Source organism: Mirounga angustirostris, unplaced genomic scaffold (assembly GCF_029215605.1).
Source record: "Mirounga angustirostris isolate CCGP_5_RB_7025 unplaced genomic scaffold, mMirAng1.0.hap1 SCAF_9, whole genome shotgun sequence".
Lineage (NCBI taxonomy): Eukaryota > Metazoa > Chordata > Mammalia > Carnivora > Phocidae > Mirounga > Mirounga angustirostris.
In genome coordinates this window covers 132,004,565-132,020,944 of record NW_026991717.1, presented here as the reverse complement: position 1 = coordinate 132,020,944, position 16,380 = coordinate 132,004,565, and the positions used below count along the sequence as shown (strand labels likewise).

Sequence of the window (16,380 nt, the reverse complement as noted above, 5' to 3'; positions counted from 1 at the left end):
GCCAGTCTCTGTTAAAAAGACAGAAGAGGGGCGCCTGGGTGACTCAGTCGGTTAAGCATCTGCCTTCAGCTCAGGTCGTGATCCCAGCGTCCTGGGATCCAGTCCTGCATGGAGCTCCCTGCTTAGTGGGGAGCCTGCTTCTCCCTCTACTCTGCCCCTCCCCCCCGCTCGCTCGCTCTCTCTCTTTCTCTTTCTCTCAAAGAAATAAATAAAATCTTTAAAAATTAAAGACAGAATATAGTGCTCGCTTTGGCAGCACATATATTTAAATTGGAACGATACAGAGTAGATTAGCGTGGCCCCCGCAGAAGGATGACTCGTAAATTCGTGAAGCATTCTGTGTTTCTTCAACTGTGCCATTTTATTTTATTCCTTTTCCCCCTTTTTTACAGAGGAATAAAGGTCTAGAAATTTTTTTTTAAGATTTTATTTATTTATTTGATAGAGCTAGAGAGAGGGAGAGCACAAGCAGGGGGAGTGGCAGGCAGAGGGAGAGGAAGAGGCAGGCTCCCCGCTGAGGAAGGAACCCCACTCGGGGCTCGATCCCAGGACTCTGGGATCATGACCTGAGCAGAAGGCAGCCGCCCAACTGACTTAGCCACTCAGGCGCCCCAGGTCTAGAAATTTTTTAAAAAAGACAGCAGGTAAGGGATATCCAAGTACTATGCCATGCTTGTAATCCTATGATTATCTTTTTTTTTTTTCAATTTTATCCTGTATTCTTCAGGACTATTTGAGAGGTTTTAGCTTTTAAATTATCTAGTACAAGTAGAATCCCAATATTAAATACCTAGTTGGTAGTGAAACTGTCATATCAGGTCCATGTTCTGTTAAAAAAGTGCATCTGGGGTGCCTGGGTGGCTGAGAGTCGGACTGTTGATTTCAGCTCAGGTCCTGATCTCAGGGTTGTGAGATTGAGCCCCGCATTGGGCTCTGCTCTGGGCATGGGGCGGGTTTAAGATTCTCTCTCCCTCTCCCTGTGCCCCTACCGCCCCCCAAAAATATGTAAATAAAAATAAATTTAAAAAGTAAATCTGTTGCTAAACCGTATGGTAGGGTGATAACAAACTTTTTTTTTTAATTATTACGTTAATCCCCATACATTACATCATTAGTTTTAGATGTAGTGTTCCATGATTCATTGTTTGTGCATAACACCCAGTGCTCCATGCAGAACGTGCCCTCCTCAATACCCATCACCAGGCTAACTCATCCTCCCACCCCCCTCCCCTCTAGAACCCTCAGTTTGTTTTTCAGAGTCCATCATCTCTCATGGTTTGTCTACCCCTCCAATTTCCCCCCCAACATTCTTCCCCTCCTGCTATCTTCTTCTTCTTCTTTTTTTTGTCTTAACATATATTGCATTATTTGTTTCAGAGGTACAGATCTGAGATTCAACAGTCTTGCACAATTCACAGTGCTTACCAGAGCACATACCCTCCCCAGTGTCTGTCACCCAGTGGGGGGTGGGGTGGGAGGGATGGGGTGACTGGATGACAAACTTTTTTTAATCTTTAAAGATTTTACATTCCCTCTATACATCCTGTTAACAAGCAATAATAAACCATGGTTTATTTTATTTTTTTTAAATATTTTATTTATTTATTTGAGAGAGCGAGAGAGCACATGAGCAGAGGAAGAAGCAGGCTCCCTGCTGAGCAGGGAGCCCAATGGGGGACTCAATCCCAGGACCCTGAGATCATGACTTGAGCCAAAGGCAGACGCTTAACCAACTGAGCCACCCAGGCGCCTGTAAACCATGGTTTTAAAAAAAGTAACAGGGGCACCTGGGTGGTGCAGTCAGTTAAATGCCCCACTGTTGGTTTCAGCTCAGGTCATGATCTCAGGGTCGTGAGATCAACCCTGTGTCGGGCTCCTTGCTCATTGGGGAGTCTGCTTGAGACTCTGTCCCTCTCCTTCCACCCTTCCTCCCTCCCCAGCTCATGCTCTCTCTCTCTCTTTCTCTCTCACTCTCTCCCAAAATAAATTAAATCTTTTTAAAAAATTAATAAAATTTAGTATTTAAAAAATGTTTAAATTAAACTAAATAAGAAAATTTTCAAATATGCATACAGTTGCTGAACATAAATTCCTATCATTCATAGACACACTACTAAAAGGATGACAACTTCTGAACACATTTGTTCTGAATACTTTTACTGGGTTTCTCATTTAGATAGGTCAGCGAATTGGTGTTTGCATAATGTGCCTCTAGAACTTACACTGCTGAAAGACATGTAGACATTTTAACAGATAGTATTTATAAAATGGTGTTTAGAGAGACAGAATTCTGTGTAATCTTAGCAGTTAATGTTAGCATTCAAATTCCAGTTAATCAGTATTCTATTTGATCTTACAGTCTGCTAATGTTTAGCACTTAACATCCTTTTTCCTAGAAAAAGAATGACTTCACCTTTTCTGTTATAAACCATCCAAAAGATATCCTCACAGTAAAAATGTATATATTGAACTTTCTCCTCTTTAGTTAGCATTGAATGTAGTTCAATTATGACTTTTTCCCAGGGTTCAACATCACTTGCCTTGGTTATGTGATGGTATCACCTGAATGCTTTGTATCAACAATTGTCTGGAACTTGAAAAGTATCTGTAGTTACACGAAAACTTTACATTTCATTTTCAGATATTCTATTCTTTTAAATGATTGGAATAGTAGAGTATACCAAGACTCTAATGGTTTCAATATGATGAAAACACTGCTGATAAGAATTTAAGTAAATTTGGGGTGCCTGGGTGGCTCAGTCGTTAAGTGTCTGCCTTTGGCTCAGGTCATGATCTCAGGGTCCTGGGATTGAGCCCGGCATCAGGCTCCCCGCTCAGCGGGAAGCCTGCTTCTCCCTTTCCCACTCTCCCTGCTTTTGTTCCCTCTCTTGCTGTGTCTCTCTCTGTCAAATAAATAAAATCTTAAAAAAAAAAAAAGAATTTAAGTAAATTAGATTCAAATAAACTGTGTATTAGTGATGTAAATACCAGGCCATTCTAATCTAGTTCCTTTTCTCTGAGATGTTTAAAACGCTTTATGACTATTTTATATATTATATATTATCTATATTATTATTAGAGAGAGACAATGAATGTGTGTGTATATATATGTATATATATGTGTGTGTGTGAATATATATATATATATATATATATATATATATATATATATATATACATATAAAGAGAGAAATAGAGAAAGAGAGTTTTTAAGACTTTCAGTTTAGGGGCACCTGGGTGGCTCAGTTGGTTAAGCCACTGCCTTCGGCTCAGGTCATGATCCTGGAGTCCCGGGATGGAGTCCCGGGATGGAGTCCCGCATCGGGCTCCCTGCTCAGCGGGGACTCTGCTCCTCCCTCTGACCCTCCTCCCTCTTATGCTCTGTCTCTCATTCTCTCTCTCTCAAATAAATAAATTAAAAAAAAAAAAAAAGACTTTCAGTTTAGCCAGGCAGAAATAATGATCAAACAATATTCAAATGAATTTTCTATGTCTATTATCCATCTTAAGATGTTATCACAAGAAGAGCTATACCTAATTTTATTTTACATCATATCACCGGTAGTGGGCTCCATGGTGTTCCTTAAAAAGATATATCCATGGCCTAATCCCTGGAACCTGTGAATATTACCTTGCAGATGTAATTAAGTTAAGGATTCTGAGATGGGGAGATGATCCTGAATTCTCTGAATGAAACTTAAAGGCCATTGCAAATGTGTTTATAAGAAGAAGCAGAGGGAGATCTGATACACATAGAAGAGAAGAGTAGGAAGCGATGTGCCCATCTCGGCAGAGATCGGGGCGGTGCGGCCACTAGAAGCTAGAAAAGGCAAGAAACAGATTCTCTCTCCTAGAGCCTCTGGAAGGAGCACCACTCTGCTGACACTTTGATTTTGGACTCTGCCTCCAGAACTGTAAGAGATGAATATCTGTTCTAAGCTGGTTCGTAGTGATCTGTTATGGTGACTCTAAGAAACTGATACATTACCCTTGTTACACTATTTTCAGATGTGTTTCTAGGACGTCAACTGCTTTAACACTTTTCTGCTCTTCCTTATGTTTGTTTTAATAACAGAAGCTTAAAGGAGTACCTAAGAAAGGACTATTATGTTCTGGATTCAAAGATGATTGAATCTGTGGCAACAAATTGTCATATTTCCAGATCTTATCAAATGAGATTTCAATGGTTCATTGTTTCTCCAGATCACATTGTTTAACTATGTAGAACTTGGTAGCTACTAAGAATTTTGTATCTATTAATTTAAAAAAAGATACCATATGTTATCCTATCACAGAAAGCTAAATTTATACAGTGAAAACAACTAAAATTGGTGAGTAACATTTAAAAAAATCTTAATAGCATAACGGTAAGAAATTATATGGCCCTAAGTGAAGAGAAACCAATTTGTCAGGAGAGAAGGACAGAATCAAAGCCCAAGACATTAGGAGGAAGTCTCACTGGACGGGATGGACTGGAAGTAGAACATCCCTCACAGAAATAATTCTGTTTTCAAGTCACCTGGTTTGACAAGGGTATCTCAAGCCTTAAACTTGCTTTAAGGTGATTCTTAATTGGTAGTAACTGTGGAATCTGACAGAGCAAATGCAACTCTTCTTTGAAGTAAAGTACCTCCATTCTTAACCCAAGTTCTATCTCCAAATAATTTTTAAAAATATTTTATTTATTTATTTGAGAGAGAGAGAGCAGGAGGGAGAGGGAGAAAGAATCTGAAGCAGACTCCATGCTAAGTATAGAGCCTGATGTAGGGCTTGATCTTAGGACCCTGAGATCATGACCTGAGCTGAAACCAAGAGTCAGACGCTCAACCAACCAAGCCACCCAGGCATCCCTGCAAATAATTTTCATTTACAGTGCCCAAACTATAGGCAAAGCATATCAGGAAACCCTCCAAAATCAGAATCTCTGAGCAAGAGAAAGCAGAAAAACAAACAGAAACAGATCCACAAGGGCTTCAGGCATTGAAGTCAGCAGGTACCGGCTATAAACAGCTGTGCTAGCGAAGTTTAAGAAACAAGTTTGGAAGTATCTCCAGGAAAAGAGTTAGTTACCTGGGTCGCAGGTTATTATAACTAAGCAATCCAGTGAAAAAGCAAAGAATGTCAGACTAGATTAGAGAGACAAAATGATGGAAAATACAGAAGATAAGGTAGATTTAGAAGAGACAGTAGGAGACCATCCAATGGAGTCCCCCAAGGAGAGTTGATAAGAGGGTGAGGGCAGTGCTTAAAGAATGATGGCTGAGAATGTCATACAGATGATTAAAAAACAGCATCTTAGCCAACTGTATAGGGTGGTTGCACTGGTTGTTGGCTTCATATGCACATTTTTATTTACTAAAATTTTTATTTTGAGATAATTATAGATTTACATGCAGTTGTAAGAAATAATATAGAGGGATCCCTTGTAACTTTGAACCCACTTTCCTCCAAGGAAATAACTTGCAAGCTATACATAGCACAATATATATTTTTTTAAATTTTTTATTGTTATGTTAAACCCCATACATTACATCATTAGTTTTAGATGTAGTGTTCCATGATTCATTGTTTGTGCCTAACACCCAGTGCTCCATGCAGAACGTGCCCTCCTCAATACCCATCACCAGGCTAACCCATCCTCCCACCCCCCTTACATAGCACAATATTACCATCAGGATACTAACATGGATACAGTCAAGATACACAGCATTTCCATCACCACAGGGATCCCTGCTGTTGCTCTTTTATAACCACACCCACTTCCCTCCAGCTCCACCCACCCACCTCCTTAACCCCTGGCAACCACTGATCTGTTCTCCATTTCAATCATTTTATCATTTCTAGAACGTTCTATAAATGTTCTAGCATATGCAACCTTTTGGGATTGGCTTTTTCCAGTCAGCTTAGATCTCTATTCATACGGGTTGTTGCATTGCCTTTTATCGGTGAATGCTGTTCCATGGTATGGATGGACCATAGTTGGGTTAACCGTTCACCCATAAAGGAATATCAGGGTTGTTTCCAGTTTGGGGCTATTACGAAGAAATTGCTATAAATACTGTGTACAGGTTTTTATGTGAATGTAAGTTCTCAGTTCTCTACAAATGTCCAGGAGTGCAATTGCTGGGTCATAATTAGTTTTTGTTTTTTAAGAAAATAACAAGCTGCTTTCCAGAAGTAATATATGAGTGGTCTGATTTCTCTGCATCCTTACCAACATTTGGTGTTGTCTCTACTTTTTCGTCTTAGCCATTAAGTGTATAGAGACATCTCATTGTAGATTTGATATGCATTTCCTTAATGGCTAATGATGGTGAATATTTCCTATGTATTTCCCATCTGTACATCCTCTTTGGTGAAATGCCTGCTCATATCTTTGGTCATTTTCTAATTGGACTGTGCGGTTTTGGGGGTTTTTTGTTTTGTTTTACTGTTTTGAGTGTTCTTGATTTATTTTAGAAAAAATATTTTGTCCGATATTGTGGTTTGCAAATGAATTCTCCCAGTCTGTACCTTCTCTCTTCATCCAGGATCTGTCACAGAGGAAGTTTCTAATTTTGATGAAGTCCTACTGATTGATTTTTTTTTCCTCTTACAGATTGTGTTTTTGGTGTAGAGTCCAAGAATTTTTTTCCTTCTCCTAGTTCCCAAGGAATTTCTCTTATGTTTTTTGCTATAAGTTTTATAGCTTTACATTTTACATTTAAGGACAAGATCCATTTTTAGTTAATTTTTTGTAAGGTGTGAAAATTAGATCAAAGTTCTTTTTTTTTTTTTTTTTTTTGCCTATGGATGTCCTAATGCTCCAGCACCATTTGTTGAAAAGGCTATCTTGCCTCCATTGAATTATTTTTGCACTTAAAAAAAAATCAGTTGGACATGTTTGTGTGGGTTCATTTTCTGCATCTATATTCTGATTAATCTCTTTGTCTATCCCTTCACCACACAATCTTGATTACTGTGGCTATATGTAGTAGGCTGAATGGTGGCCCCCAAAAAGATATGATCACAACCTAATCCCCAGAACCCACGAATATCCCCTTAGATGGCAAAAAAGTAATAGTACCTTAAATGACAAAAGATGTGATTAAGTTAAGGATCTTGACGGGAGGTTTCCAGTGAAACCATGTGGGTCTGAAGATTTCTTTTGGGGGTGATTTTTAATTACATATGCATAGAGTTAACAGTCACAGAGCTATTCAAATGATCTATTTCATACTGGGTAAGTTGTGGTAGTTTGTGTTTTTCTTATTTATTTATTTTTTTGTAGTTTGTGTTTTTCAAGGAATTGGTCTATTTCATCTATGTTGTCAGATTTATGTGTATAGAGTTATTCATAGTATTCCCTTATTACCCTTTTGATGCCCACAGGGTCTGTAAAGATATCCCATTTCATTCCTGATACTGATCATTTATGTCTTTTTTTCCCCTTTGTCAGTCTTTTCAGAGGTTTGTCAACTTTATTGATCTTTTCAAAGAATCAGCTCTTTTTTTCATTGATTTTTCTCTATTATTTTTGTTTTCAATTTCATTGATTTCTGCTCTAATCTCTTTCCTTCCTCTTTCCTGCATGCTGTGGATTTATTTTGTTCTTCTTTTACTAGGTCTTGAGGTGAGAGGTTAGATGATTGATCTGAGAATTTTCCACTTTTCTAACCTATGCATAACTATAAATTTCCCCTCCACTCTGCCTTAGCTGTGTCCTACAAATTGTAACATGCTATTAAAATTTGTATTTTAATTTTCATTCAGCTCATTTTTATTGTTACTAAAATAATGTATTTTTATTGTCCTTCAGTTCAATTTCTTAAATTTCCTTTGAGACTTCCTCTTTAATACATGGGTTATTTATAAATGTGTTGCCAATCTCCTTTTGCAGGAGACATACTTATTCTCTTTTTGCTATCAATTTCTAGCTTGAGTCCATTGTGATTGCAGAACACATTCTATGGTTTATATTCTTTTAAATTTATTGAGATTTGTTTTAGGGCCTAGGATATGGTCTATGTAGGTATATCTTGTGGGCACTTGAAAAGAAAGTTTATTGTGCTTTGTTGGGTGAAATTCTATAAACGTCAATTAGATCCTGTGGGTTGATGGTGTTGTTGAGTCCTTCTACAGCCTTGCTGATTTCCTATCCAGTTGTTCTATCAATTTTGAGAGAGGTGTTGAAATTTCCAGCTGTAATCGGGGTGTTGTTTATTTTTCCTCTCAGTTCTAGCCACACATTCTGAAGCTCTGTTGTTTGGATCATACACATTTAGGATTCCTATGTCTTCTTGATGGATTGACCCTTTTATTATGATATCAAGTCACTGTCTGTCTCTGGAAATTTTCTTTGTTCTGAGTTGTCTCCCTGATCTGTAGCCACTGCAGCTTTCTTTTGATTGTTTGCACAAATAAATTTTTTTCTCTCCTTTTACTCTTGGGCTGCCTACATTGTATATCTAAAGGGAGATTTTTGGGCACCTGGGTGTCTCAGTCGGTTAAGCATCCACCTTCGGCTCAGGTCATGATCCCAGGGTCCTGGGATTGAGTCCCAAATCAGTGGGGAGTCTGCTTCTCCCTTTCTCCCACCCCTCCACTTGTGCTCTCTCTCAAAAATAAATAAATTCTTAAAAAAAAATAAAGGGAGATTCTTATAAATACATATGGTGGGGCTGTTTTTAACCCACTCTGCCAAATCTCTGTTTTTTAATTGGTGTAGTGTATTTAGACCATTTATATTTTACAATTATTCATGTGCTGGGGCCTAAGTCAGCCATTTCATTTTTTGTGCCCAGTTCTCTGTTTTCTTTCTTTTTCCTGCTATTCTGTGGGGTTTCTTCAGTATTCTTTAGAATTCTATTTTGATCTATCTGTAGTGTTTTAAGTGTGTCTGTTTGTATAGCTTTTTAGTGGCAGCCCTGTGTGTGTGTTTGCTGTCCTTCAAATTGATCCCCCCCTATCGTTAAGGTGGTATTTCTCTCTCCCTGCTTTCAAGACTTTGTGGTTTTCAGAAGCTTGACTATCATGTAAATGGTGTGATTTCTTTAGATTTACCCTGCTTGGAGTAGACTCGGCTTCCTGAATCTGTAGGTTTACGTAATTTTGCAGTACTGGGGGAGTTTTCAGTCACTGTTTCCTTCAAGTACTTTTTCAGGCCCTGTCTTCTTTTTACCCTCCTTTTGGGTCTCTAATAACAGGAATGTTAGATCTTTGTGATAGAGACTGGATTCACCATCTAGACCTAATGGCCTCCCCACAGCCATGCATCACGTGCTTCTCCCTTCTGTCCCCAGGGCTTCTCCAGTGCTGGAGCATGGGGTGCCGTGAGAAACTGCTCCCTGTCCAACTGTGCAGAACCCAGAAGAGCTGGGGAGGTAAGGCTGCTGGGGTGAACTTTTGACTGAGGGACCTGGGAGCCAGGGATAAATGTCTCCCCCTTCTCCCCTTCAGGTTAATGGTTCTGTGGAATCAAAGACACATTCAGCCCCCGTGGTGGCGCTGTTGGGGACCACCTCCCTGTATCCTTCTCTGCCTGTACCCCTCTTCCTTGCTTTTCTCCAGGGGCTCACACTCCCCAGCAAAATACTTCTTTTTAGGTCTTTGTCTCGGGCTCTGCTTCCTGGGATATGTCTCAGCTTCAGCTGTGCCTCAGTGCTCTCCTTTCCCACACTAATCTTTCAAGCCCACGTTCTCAGTTTGAATCAGTCAAACTGCGGAGAGCCTGAGAAAGGAACACTGACCTTTAACTGCCTCTCAGAAAAAACACAGTGTTCCCATCATCACTGATAGAAAGAAGGTCCTGCCCCCACTTTTTATCATCATCTCGCCCCCCTTCATTTTTTTTCTCCTTTGATCCAACTTCAGATAGAAATAATAAGTAAAAGTTCAGTTTAATGAAACAAAAATGTCAAGGCCACCTATGTAAAAAAAAAAAAAAGGCAAAACTACAGAATTTCAGTATTACAAAATATCCATACAGTTTCTGTAAGGTTGATTTAACAAGATCTGATCTATAGTTCCCAAATTAAATTTTGGAACCAGAGAGATCTAGACTGTGCTCAGAAATCCATTCATCCAGTCATTGTATCTAGTTCGGAGTTCTATGAGAGGTCAGGAATGTATCAGAAGAAAGTTTTTTAAAATACAAAACTATTCAGATCCCATCTATTCCCCCCTTGGAAAATGTACTAGGCATCTCTTTGAGGTTAGAACAAATTACCCAAGCAAACATATGTACTAGTTACTATTGCTATGTAACAAATGACCTCAACAGTTTGTGGCTTTAAAGTACCATTTTATCCTGCTCTCACTTTTATAGGTCAGGAATTGGGGAAGGGTTTGGCTGGACAGTTCTCATTTGAAGGTTGTCCTGTGGTTGCACTCAGAGGGTTGTGCTGCCATCCTCCACGAGCTCCGCGGGGCTGTGGTTGTCTAAAATGAAGCATCCACCAGGCTCTGAGCAGTTCATACTGCCTATCACCTGTGAGCTCAGTCAAGACTGTCTACCAGGGCAGCTACATGTGGCCTAGCAGGGGACTTGAACTTCTTACCTGGTGGCACAGAAAGCATTCCAAGAAAACCAGGGAGGGGTGCCTGGGTGGCTCAGTTAGTTAAGCGTTCAACTCTTGGTTTTGGCTCAGGTCGTGATCTCAGGGTCGTGAGATCAAGCCCCACATCAGGCTCTGTGCTCAGCACAGAGTCTGCTGAGATCCTCTCTCCCTCTGTCCCTCCCGCTCGTGCTCTCTCTCTCAAATAAATAAATAAATCTAACAAACAAAACAAACAAAAAAACAGGCAGATGTTGTCTAGCTTCCAACATTACAGTGTCACTTCTGCTTCATTTTATTGATTACAAACATGTCATCAAGGCCAGCCCAGATTTATTTTATTTTTTAATTTTATTATGTTATGTTAATCACCATACATTACATCATTAGTTTTTGATGTAGTGATCCATGATTCATTGTTTGCGTATAACACCCAGTGCTCCATTCAATCCGTGCCCTCTTTAATACCCATCACCAGGCTAACCCATCCCCCACCCCCCTTCCCTTTTGAACCCTCAGTTTGTTTCTCAGAGTCCATCGTCTCTCATGGTTCATCTCCCCCTCCGATTCCCCCCTTTCATTTTCCCCTTCCTACTATCTTTTTTTTAAAACATATAATGTATTATTTGTTTCAGAGGTACAGATCTGTGAGTCAACAGTCTTACACAATTCACAGCACTCGCCATAGCACATACCCTCCCCAATGTCTATCACCCAGCCACCCCATCCCTCCCACCCCCCACCACTCCAGCGACCCTCAGTTTGTTTCCTGAGATTAAGAATTCCTCATATCAGTGAGGTCATATGATACTTGTCTTTCTCTGATTGACTTATTTCGCTCAGCATAACACCCTCCAGTTCCATCCATGTCATTGCAAATGGCAAGATTTCATTTTTTTTGATGGCTGCATAATATTCCATTGTGTATATATACCACAACTTCTTTATCCATTCATCTGTCGATGGACATCTTGGCTCTTTCCATAGTTTGGCTATTGTGGACATTCCTGCTATAAACATTGGGGTGCATGTACCCCTTCAGATCACTACATTTGTATCTTTGGGGTAAATACCCAGTAGTGCAATTGCTGGGTCGTAGAGTAGCTCTATTTTCAACTTTTTGAGGAACCTCCATACTGTTTTCCAGAGTGGCTGCACCAGCTTGCATTCCCACCAACAGTGTAGGAGGGTTCCCCTTTCTCCGCATCCCCGCCAACATCTGTCGTTTCCTGACTTGTTAATTTTAGCCATTCTGACTGGTGTGAGGTAGTATCTCATTGAGGTTTTGATTTGGATTTCCCTGATGCCGAGTGATGTTGAGCACTTTTTCATGTGTCTGTTGGCCATTTGGATGTCTTCTTTGGAAAAATGTCTGTTCATGTCTTCGAGGCCAGCCCAGATTTAAAAGGAAGAGACAGAGACTCCATTTTTAGTGGGGAAAAATGTCAAAGCACTTGAGAGCAAGTTTTTTAACTACATTAGATGATGTTTACTCATGGAACTCTAAGGAAAGAGATTTCATTTACGACCAATAATACAAGGTAAGTTTCAGAGGCCAAGGTAGGCTATAGATGAAAGGGCAAGTTCATCTCACTTTAAAATATATATATTTTTTATTTTAGAGAGAGAGAGCGAGAGAGCATGGGGGTGGGTCAGAAGGAGAGGAAGAGAGAGATTCTCCAGCAGACTCCCTACTGAGCACAGAGCCTGACTCACGAGTCTGAGATCATGACCTGAGCCGAAATCAAGAGTCGGAGGCTTAACCAACTGAGCGACTCAGGCAACCTGTATTCATCTCCCTTCTTATAGACCTCAGAACCTCAACAAACCTGGTCTGGCTTGGGAGATAACTGGACTCCCAAAAGAATGTTCTGCTTTATTCTCTCTGATGCAGACATATTTGTCTACATTGGGGGTGGGGTAGGGAGGCAGGGAACCTGGGGATAGGCAGCCCTATACCACACCTTTCTAGCTGTCATGTTCAGGAGGTAAGAATATTTCTCACCTAGTGATAATCTGAAAAATCCAGGCAACATTTTGATTGTTCTGGCTTTTGTCAAATACTAACCTAACCACTATGGTCAAGGGGTAAGGTACAGAATTTTTGCATCACTTAAGTATAACCATATAATTCTCAAATACAAAGTTAGAATATTTGGAGTGACAAAAACTAAGTCACAAACATTTGATTTCTGATTTAAATATAGCTAAATAAATAACTTTCATGCTTTCATGTTGATATTATCATCCTTGGCCACTTATACTACCTTTCTGGTTATCAAAAGGTGGAAGAACAAATTGAGAATAAGGAGTGTATGGATGCATTTTTAAATTCAAAATACACTTATATTATTTCTTCTCTGCCAAATAATCTGAAAAAATTATCTACCATGAAGCACTTCCTACAAATAAGGAGCCCTTGTGATCTGGTCACCAAAGATGTGAAACTAACACAACTCAGTCCCTTTAGGGATGAGTAAAGTGTCAGATAAAAAAAAAAAAAAATCCAGATTTGACATGATCTAAGAGGAATCTGGTCTACTCAGACAAGAGCAGGGAGGATATACATGATCTTTTCATCCGGAAGTCCTTCTTAAAATTCAAGCAGATGTAAATTTGAAAAAAGACAATCTTTTTGTATTGTAAACCTTTTGTATTGGAGAGAAATCAGAATTCTTAGGAAAAATCTTAGAACAAAGTGATAGTTGTACTAGAAACATTCTTCTCATTCTGTAGAACTTTAGCAAACATTATAAAAATCAAATACATTAAGAACATACATATTAACTCTCAGTATATAACCCAGCAGGCCTCAACATAAGTGTAGTTATGTGTAAGTTAATTTTAGTTTTCTCATTTCCAGTTAAAATCTTTTTTTTTTTAAGATTTTATTTATTTATTTGACAGAGAGAGACACAGCAAGAGGGAACACAAGCAGGGAGAGTGGGAGAGGGAGAAGCAGACTTCCCGTGGAGTAGGGAGCCCGATGCGGGGCTCGATCCCAGGACCCTGGGATCCTGACCTGAGCTGAAGGCAGACGCTTAATGACTGAGCGACCAGGCACCCCAAAATCTTTTTTTTTAAAAAGATTTTATTTATTTGCCAGAGAGAGGGAGAACACAAGCAGGGGGAGCAGCAGGCAGAGGGAGAGGGAGAAGCAGGCTCCCCGCTGAGCAAGGAGCCCCTTGTGGGACTCGATCCCAGGACCCTGGGATCATGACCTGAGCCGAAGGCAGACGTTTAACCAACTGAGCCACCCAGGCGTCCCCCAGGTAAAATCTTATATTGTGGATAAATCAAGATTTATCTCTTTTTACATTTAAAGACTTACTGTGCCTAAGAGCTGAATTTAGCGCTAGTCTGTGTCCTCCAAAAAGCACACACCAAGATGAGATTAAGCATGTAAGGATTTTAACAGAGGAAAAACTTAGGTAAAAGGAAATAGAGAGCTAGAATGGCTGGGAGAGGCATGCGTCCAACTCTGAGTTAAGAGGGAGAGAAGGTTGGATGGAAGCATTCTAGAATGTAGTGCACCCTAAGGAAGGTTTGACAAGGCTGCTGGAGTCCTTGAGCCCAAGACAGCCTACGGGAGATGTTTCCCAGGAATATCTGCCTTAGTATCCTGTTGAATCCAGTCATTGGTGGGGAGCAGGCAGAGTGATAAATTTCAGAGCGCAACAGCTGGGGTCCTGGGTGAATTACATTCCTTGTAAAAAGAGGTCTGCAAGGGGCGGTACTTGAGTGGCTCAGTCAGTTAAGCGTCTGACTTCGGCTCAGGTCATGAGGTCAGGATCCTGGGATTGAGCCCCACATCAGCAGGGAGCCTGCTTGTTCCTATGCCACTCCCCCCGCTCGTGCTCTCTCAAATAAATAAAATCTTAAAAAAAATAGAGGTCTGTGAGGCGTGATTGCCACATTCGGCGTCACCTGAATAATACGCAGAGCTAGAGCTATTTGAACACCTAGCAAGCAGCAGAAAGGGGGCTGAGGGAAATGTACAAAACTGAGAAAGCATGTGTATGCTGACATTCCCCATGGATAATTCCAATATCCAATCTCCTCTTTCTCTTTATTGCTATAACTACTTCCTTTGGCCAGTCTTCAGGAATGCTTGCTTTTACTTCTGGGTGCATGGAATGTCCTGCATGAGGGCTTGGGAGATAGGCGGGAGACTCTCCTGGTAGCAGGCAGACTGAAAGAAGTCTCTGGGTTCTTCATTGCCCTGCAAACTAGTATGAATGCTGATGCTAATGCTGCTATATTCTGCTAGCGCCTGGGGGTGTTCTTCACAGGGCTCTGAGCCATTCCATTTCAGAGTATCAGCAGTTTCTGGAGTCACCTTTTGTAACTGAATTGGAGAATTTCAGGTACAACAAATCTTACGGTGATGACCAAAGAAATAAAACAGCAGAATCAAATCCAGGGGATATGAAAGAGAAGAAAGTCAGCAGGCCTTGGTGAGGGACTAAATACAAAGGTGGGGGGCAAAAAGTGAAAATGACTCAAATTTTTATCTGAAGTATTAGAAAATGGCTCTGGACTAACTTGTTTTGCAGACACCTCATTTCAAATCTTCATTAACCACCCATGCATCTCAACCAAATAAAGCACTCTTTGACACCAGTCTCGAAAAAGGGTGAGAGAGGAGACTTGTCAGCTGTGGTAGAGAACGAGGAAAAGCCATATTGGCGTCAGTCACCTCTCCCCTCTCCCCAACCTGATTTTCCTCCCCTAGATCGAAAGCAGTCTCAGGAGCTGGGTCTTCTTTTTCAAGACAGATTTGCACGGTGAGTGACAGGACATTAATGGCTCTTTATAGAGCATGATTTAGTTCATTCTAGACCTCTTTTTTCAAGTGCTTGGCTTGTTCTTACCTGGGAAGTTGGCTTGGCTATGAAAGAATCCACTCAAGGAGCACATTGTACATCAGAGCACCTGCCTCCTGAGTAGACACCAGTTTTAAGATTATTTGAGAGAGAGAGAGAGCAGAGCAAGTGAGAGAGAACACGAGTGCGGGTGTGGAGAGGGAGAGGGAGAGGGAGAACCAAACTCTCCGCTGAGCAGGGAGTCCAACGCGGAGCCTCATCCCAGGGCCCTGAGATCATGACCTGAGCCCAAGGCAGATGCTTAACGGACTGAACCACCCAGGAGCCCCTAGACACGTGTTATAGCGTTCCACCCCACAGGTCCCCTCCTACCAACACCTGCCATCATGGCAAGGGCTGATTTTCAGGAGAGGGGTTTTCTCTAAGCGGCTCAAGTTCTTTCTCTTACTTAGAGTGGGGAAAAATGCAAATAGCAGAAATAAAAACATTTTGGTTGGCTAGATTGTACTTACTTAGCCAACAGCACCACCAGCTATAATGTAGAGAGTTTTAGAAGGAAGGTAAGAGTGATGGCAGTGTATCCAGTTGATTTTTTCCACAAATTATTTTATGTTTGGTTTAGGGATCAAGTAATAACGTAAATAAATTTAATGATGTCTCACTGCATCAAAAGTGGACAAAATTGCCGTCATGCCCTGATGCTTGAAATTACTGCGTTTTACTTTTTAGAGACAACTGTTTTTTTATAGTTTTCCCCTTTTGTTTGCAAAAGATGAAAGTTTCCAACTGTTCTTTGTAAGCACCTCTTTGTATTTGGCCGTGAGGAAGGCAGGCCCCAACTTCTGATTTTAAAACAGAAAATCCCACATCCTGGGAAACCCCTCAGTACTGGTCATGCTGTCAGGGCCTCTTCCTGATAGATGGGTATCACTCCAACTGCATTTGCAGGTTTCAGATGAGATTCCTGGTGATGTAAAGCACCTGAATTTGCCATAATGGTGGCCACTAAACACATGTGG

The 16,380-nt window shown here is 40.6% G+C and overlaps 1 non-coding gene across 1 annotated transcript; it reads left to right on the top strand.

The window, feature by feature from the left end:
- The first annotated feature begins 240 nt into the window (after positions 1–240).
- Positions 241–347, top strand: LOC123862562 (U6 spliceosomal RNA). The gene has a single exon (XR_006795266.1). It is a non-coding gene; the product is annotated as a U6 spliceosomal RNA (small nuclear RNA).
- Positions 348–16,380: the final 16,033 nt, after the last annotated feature.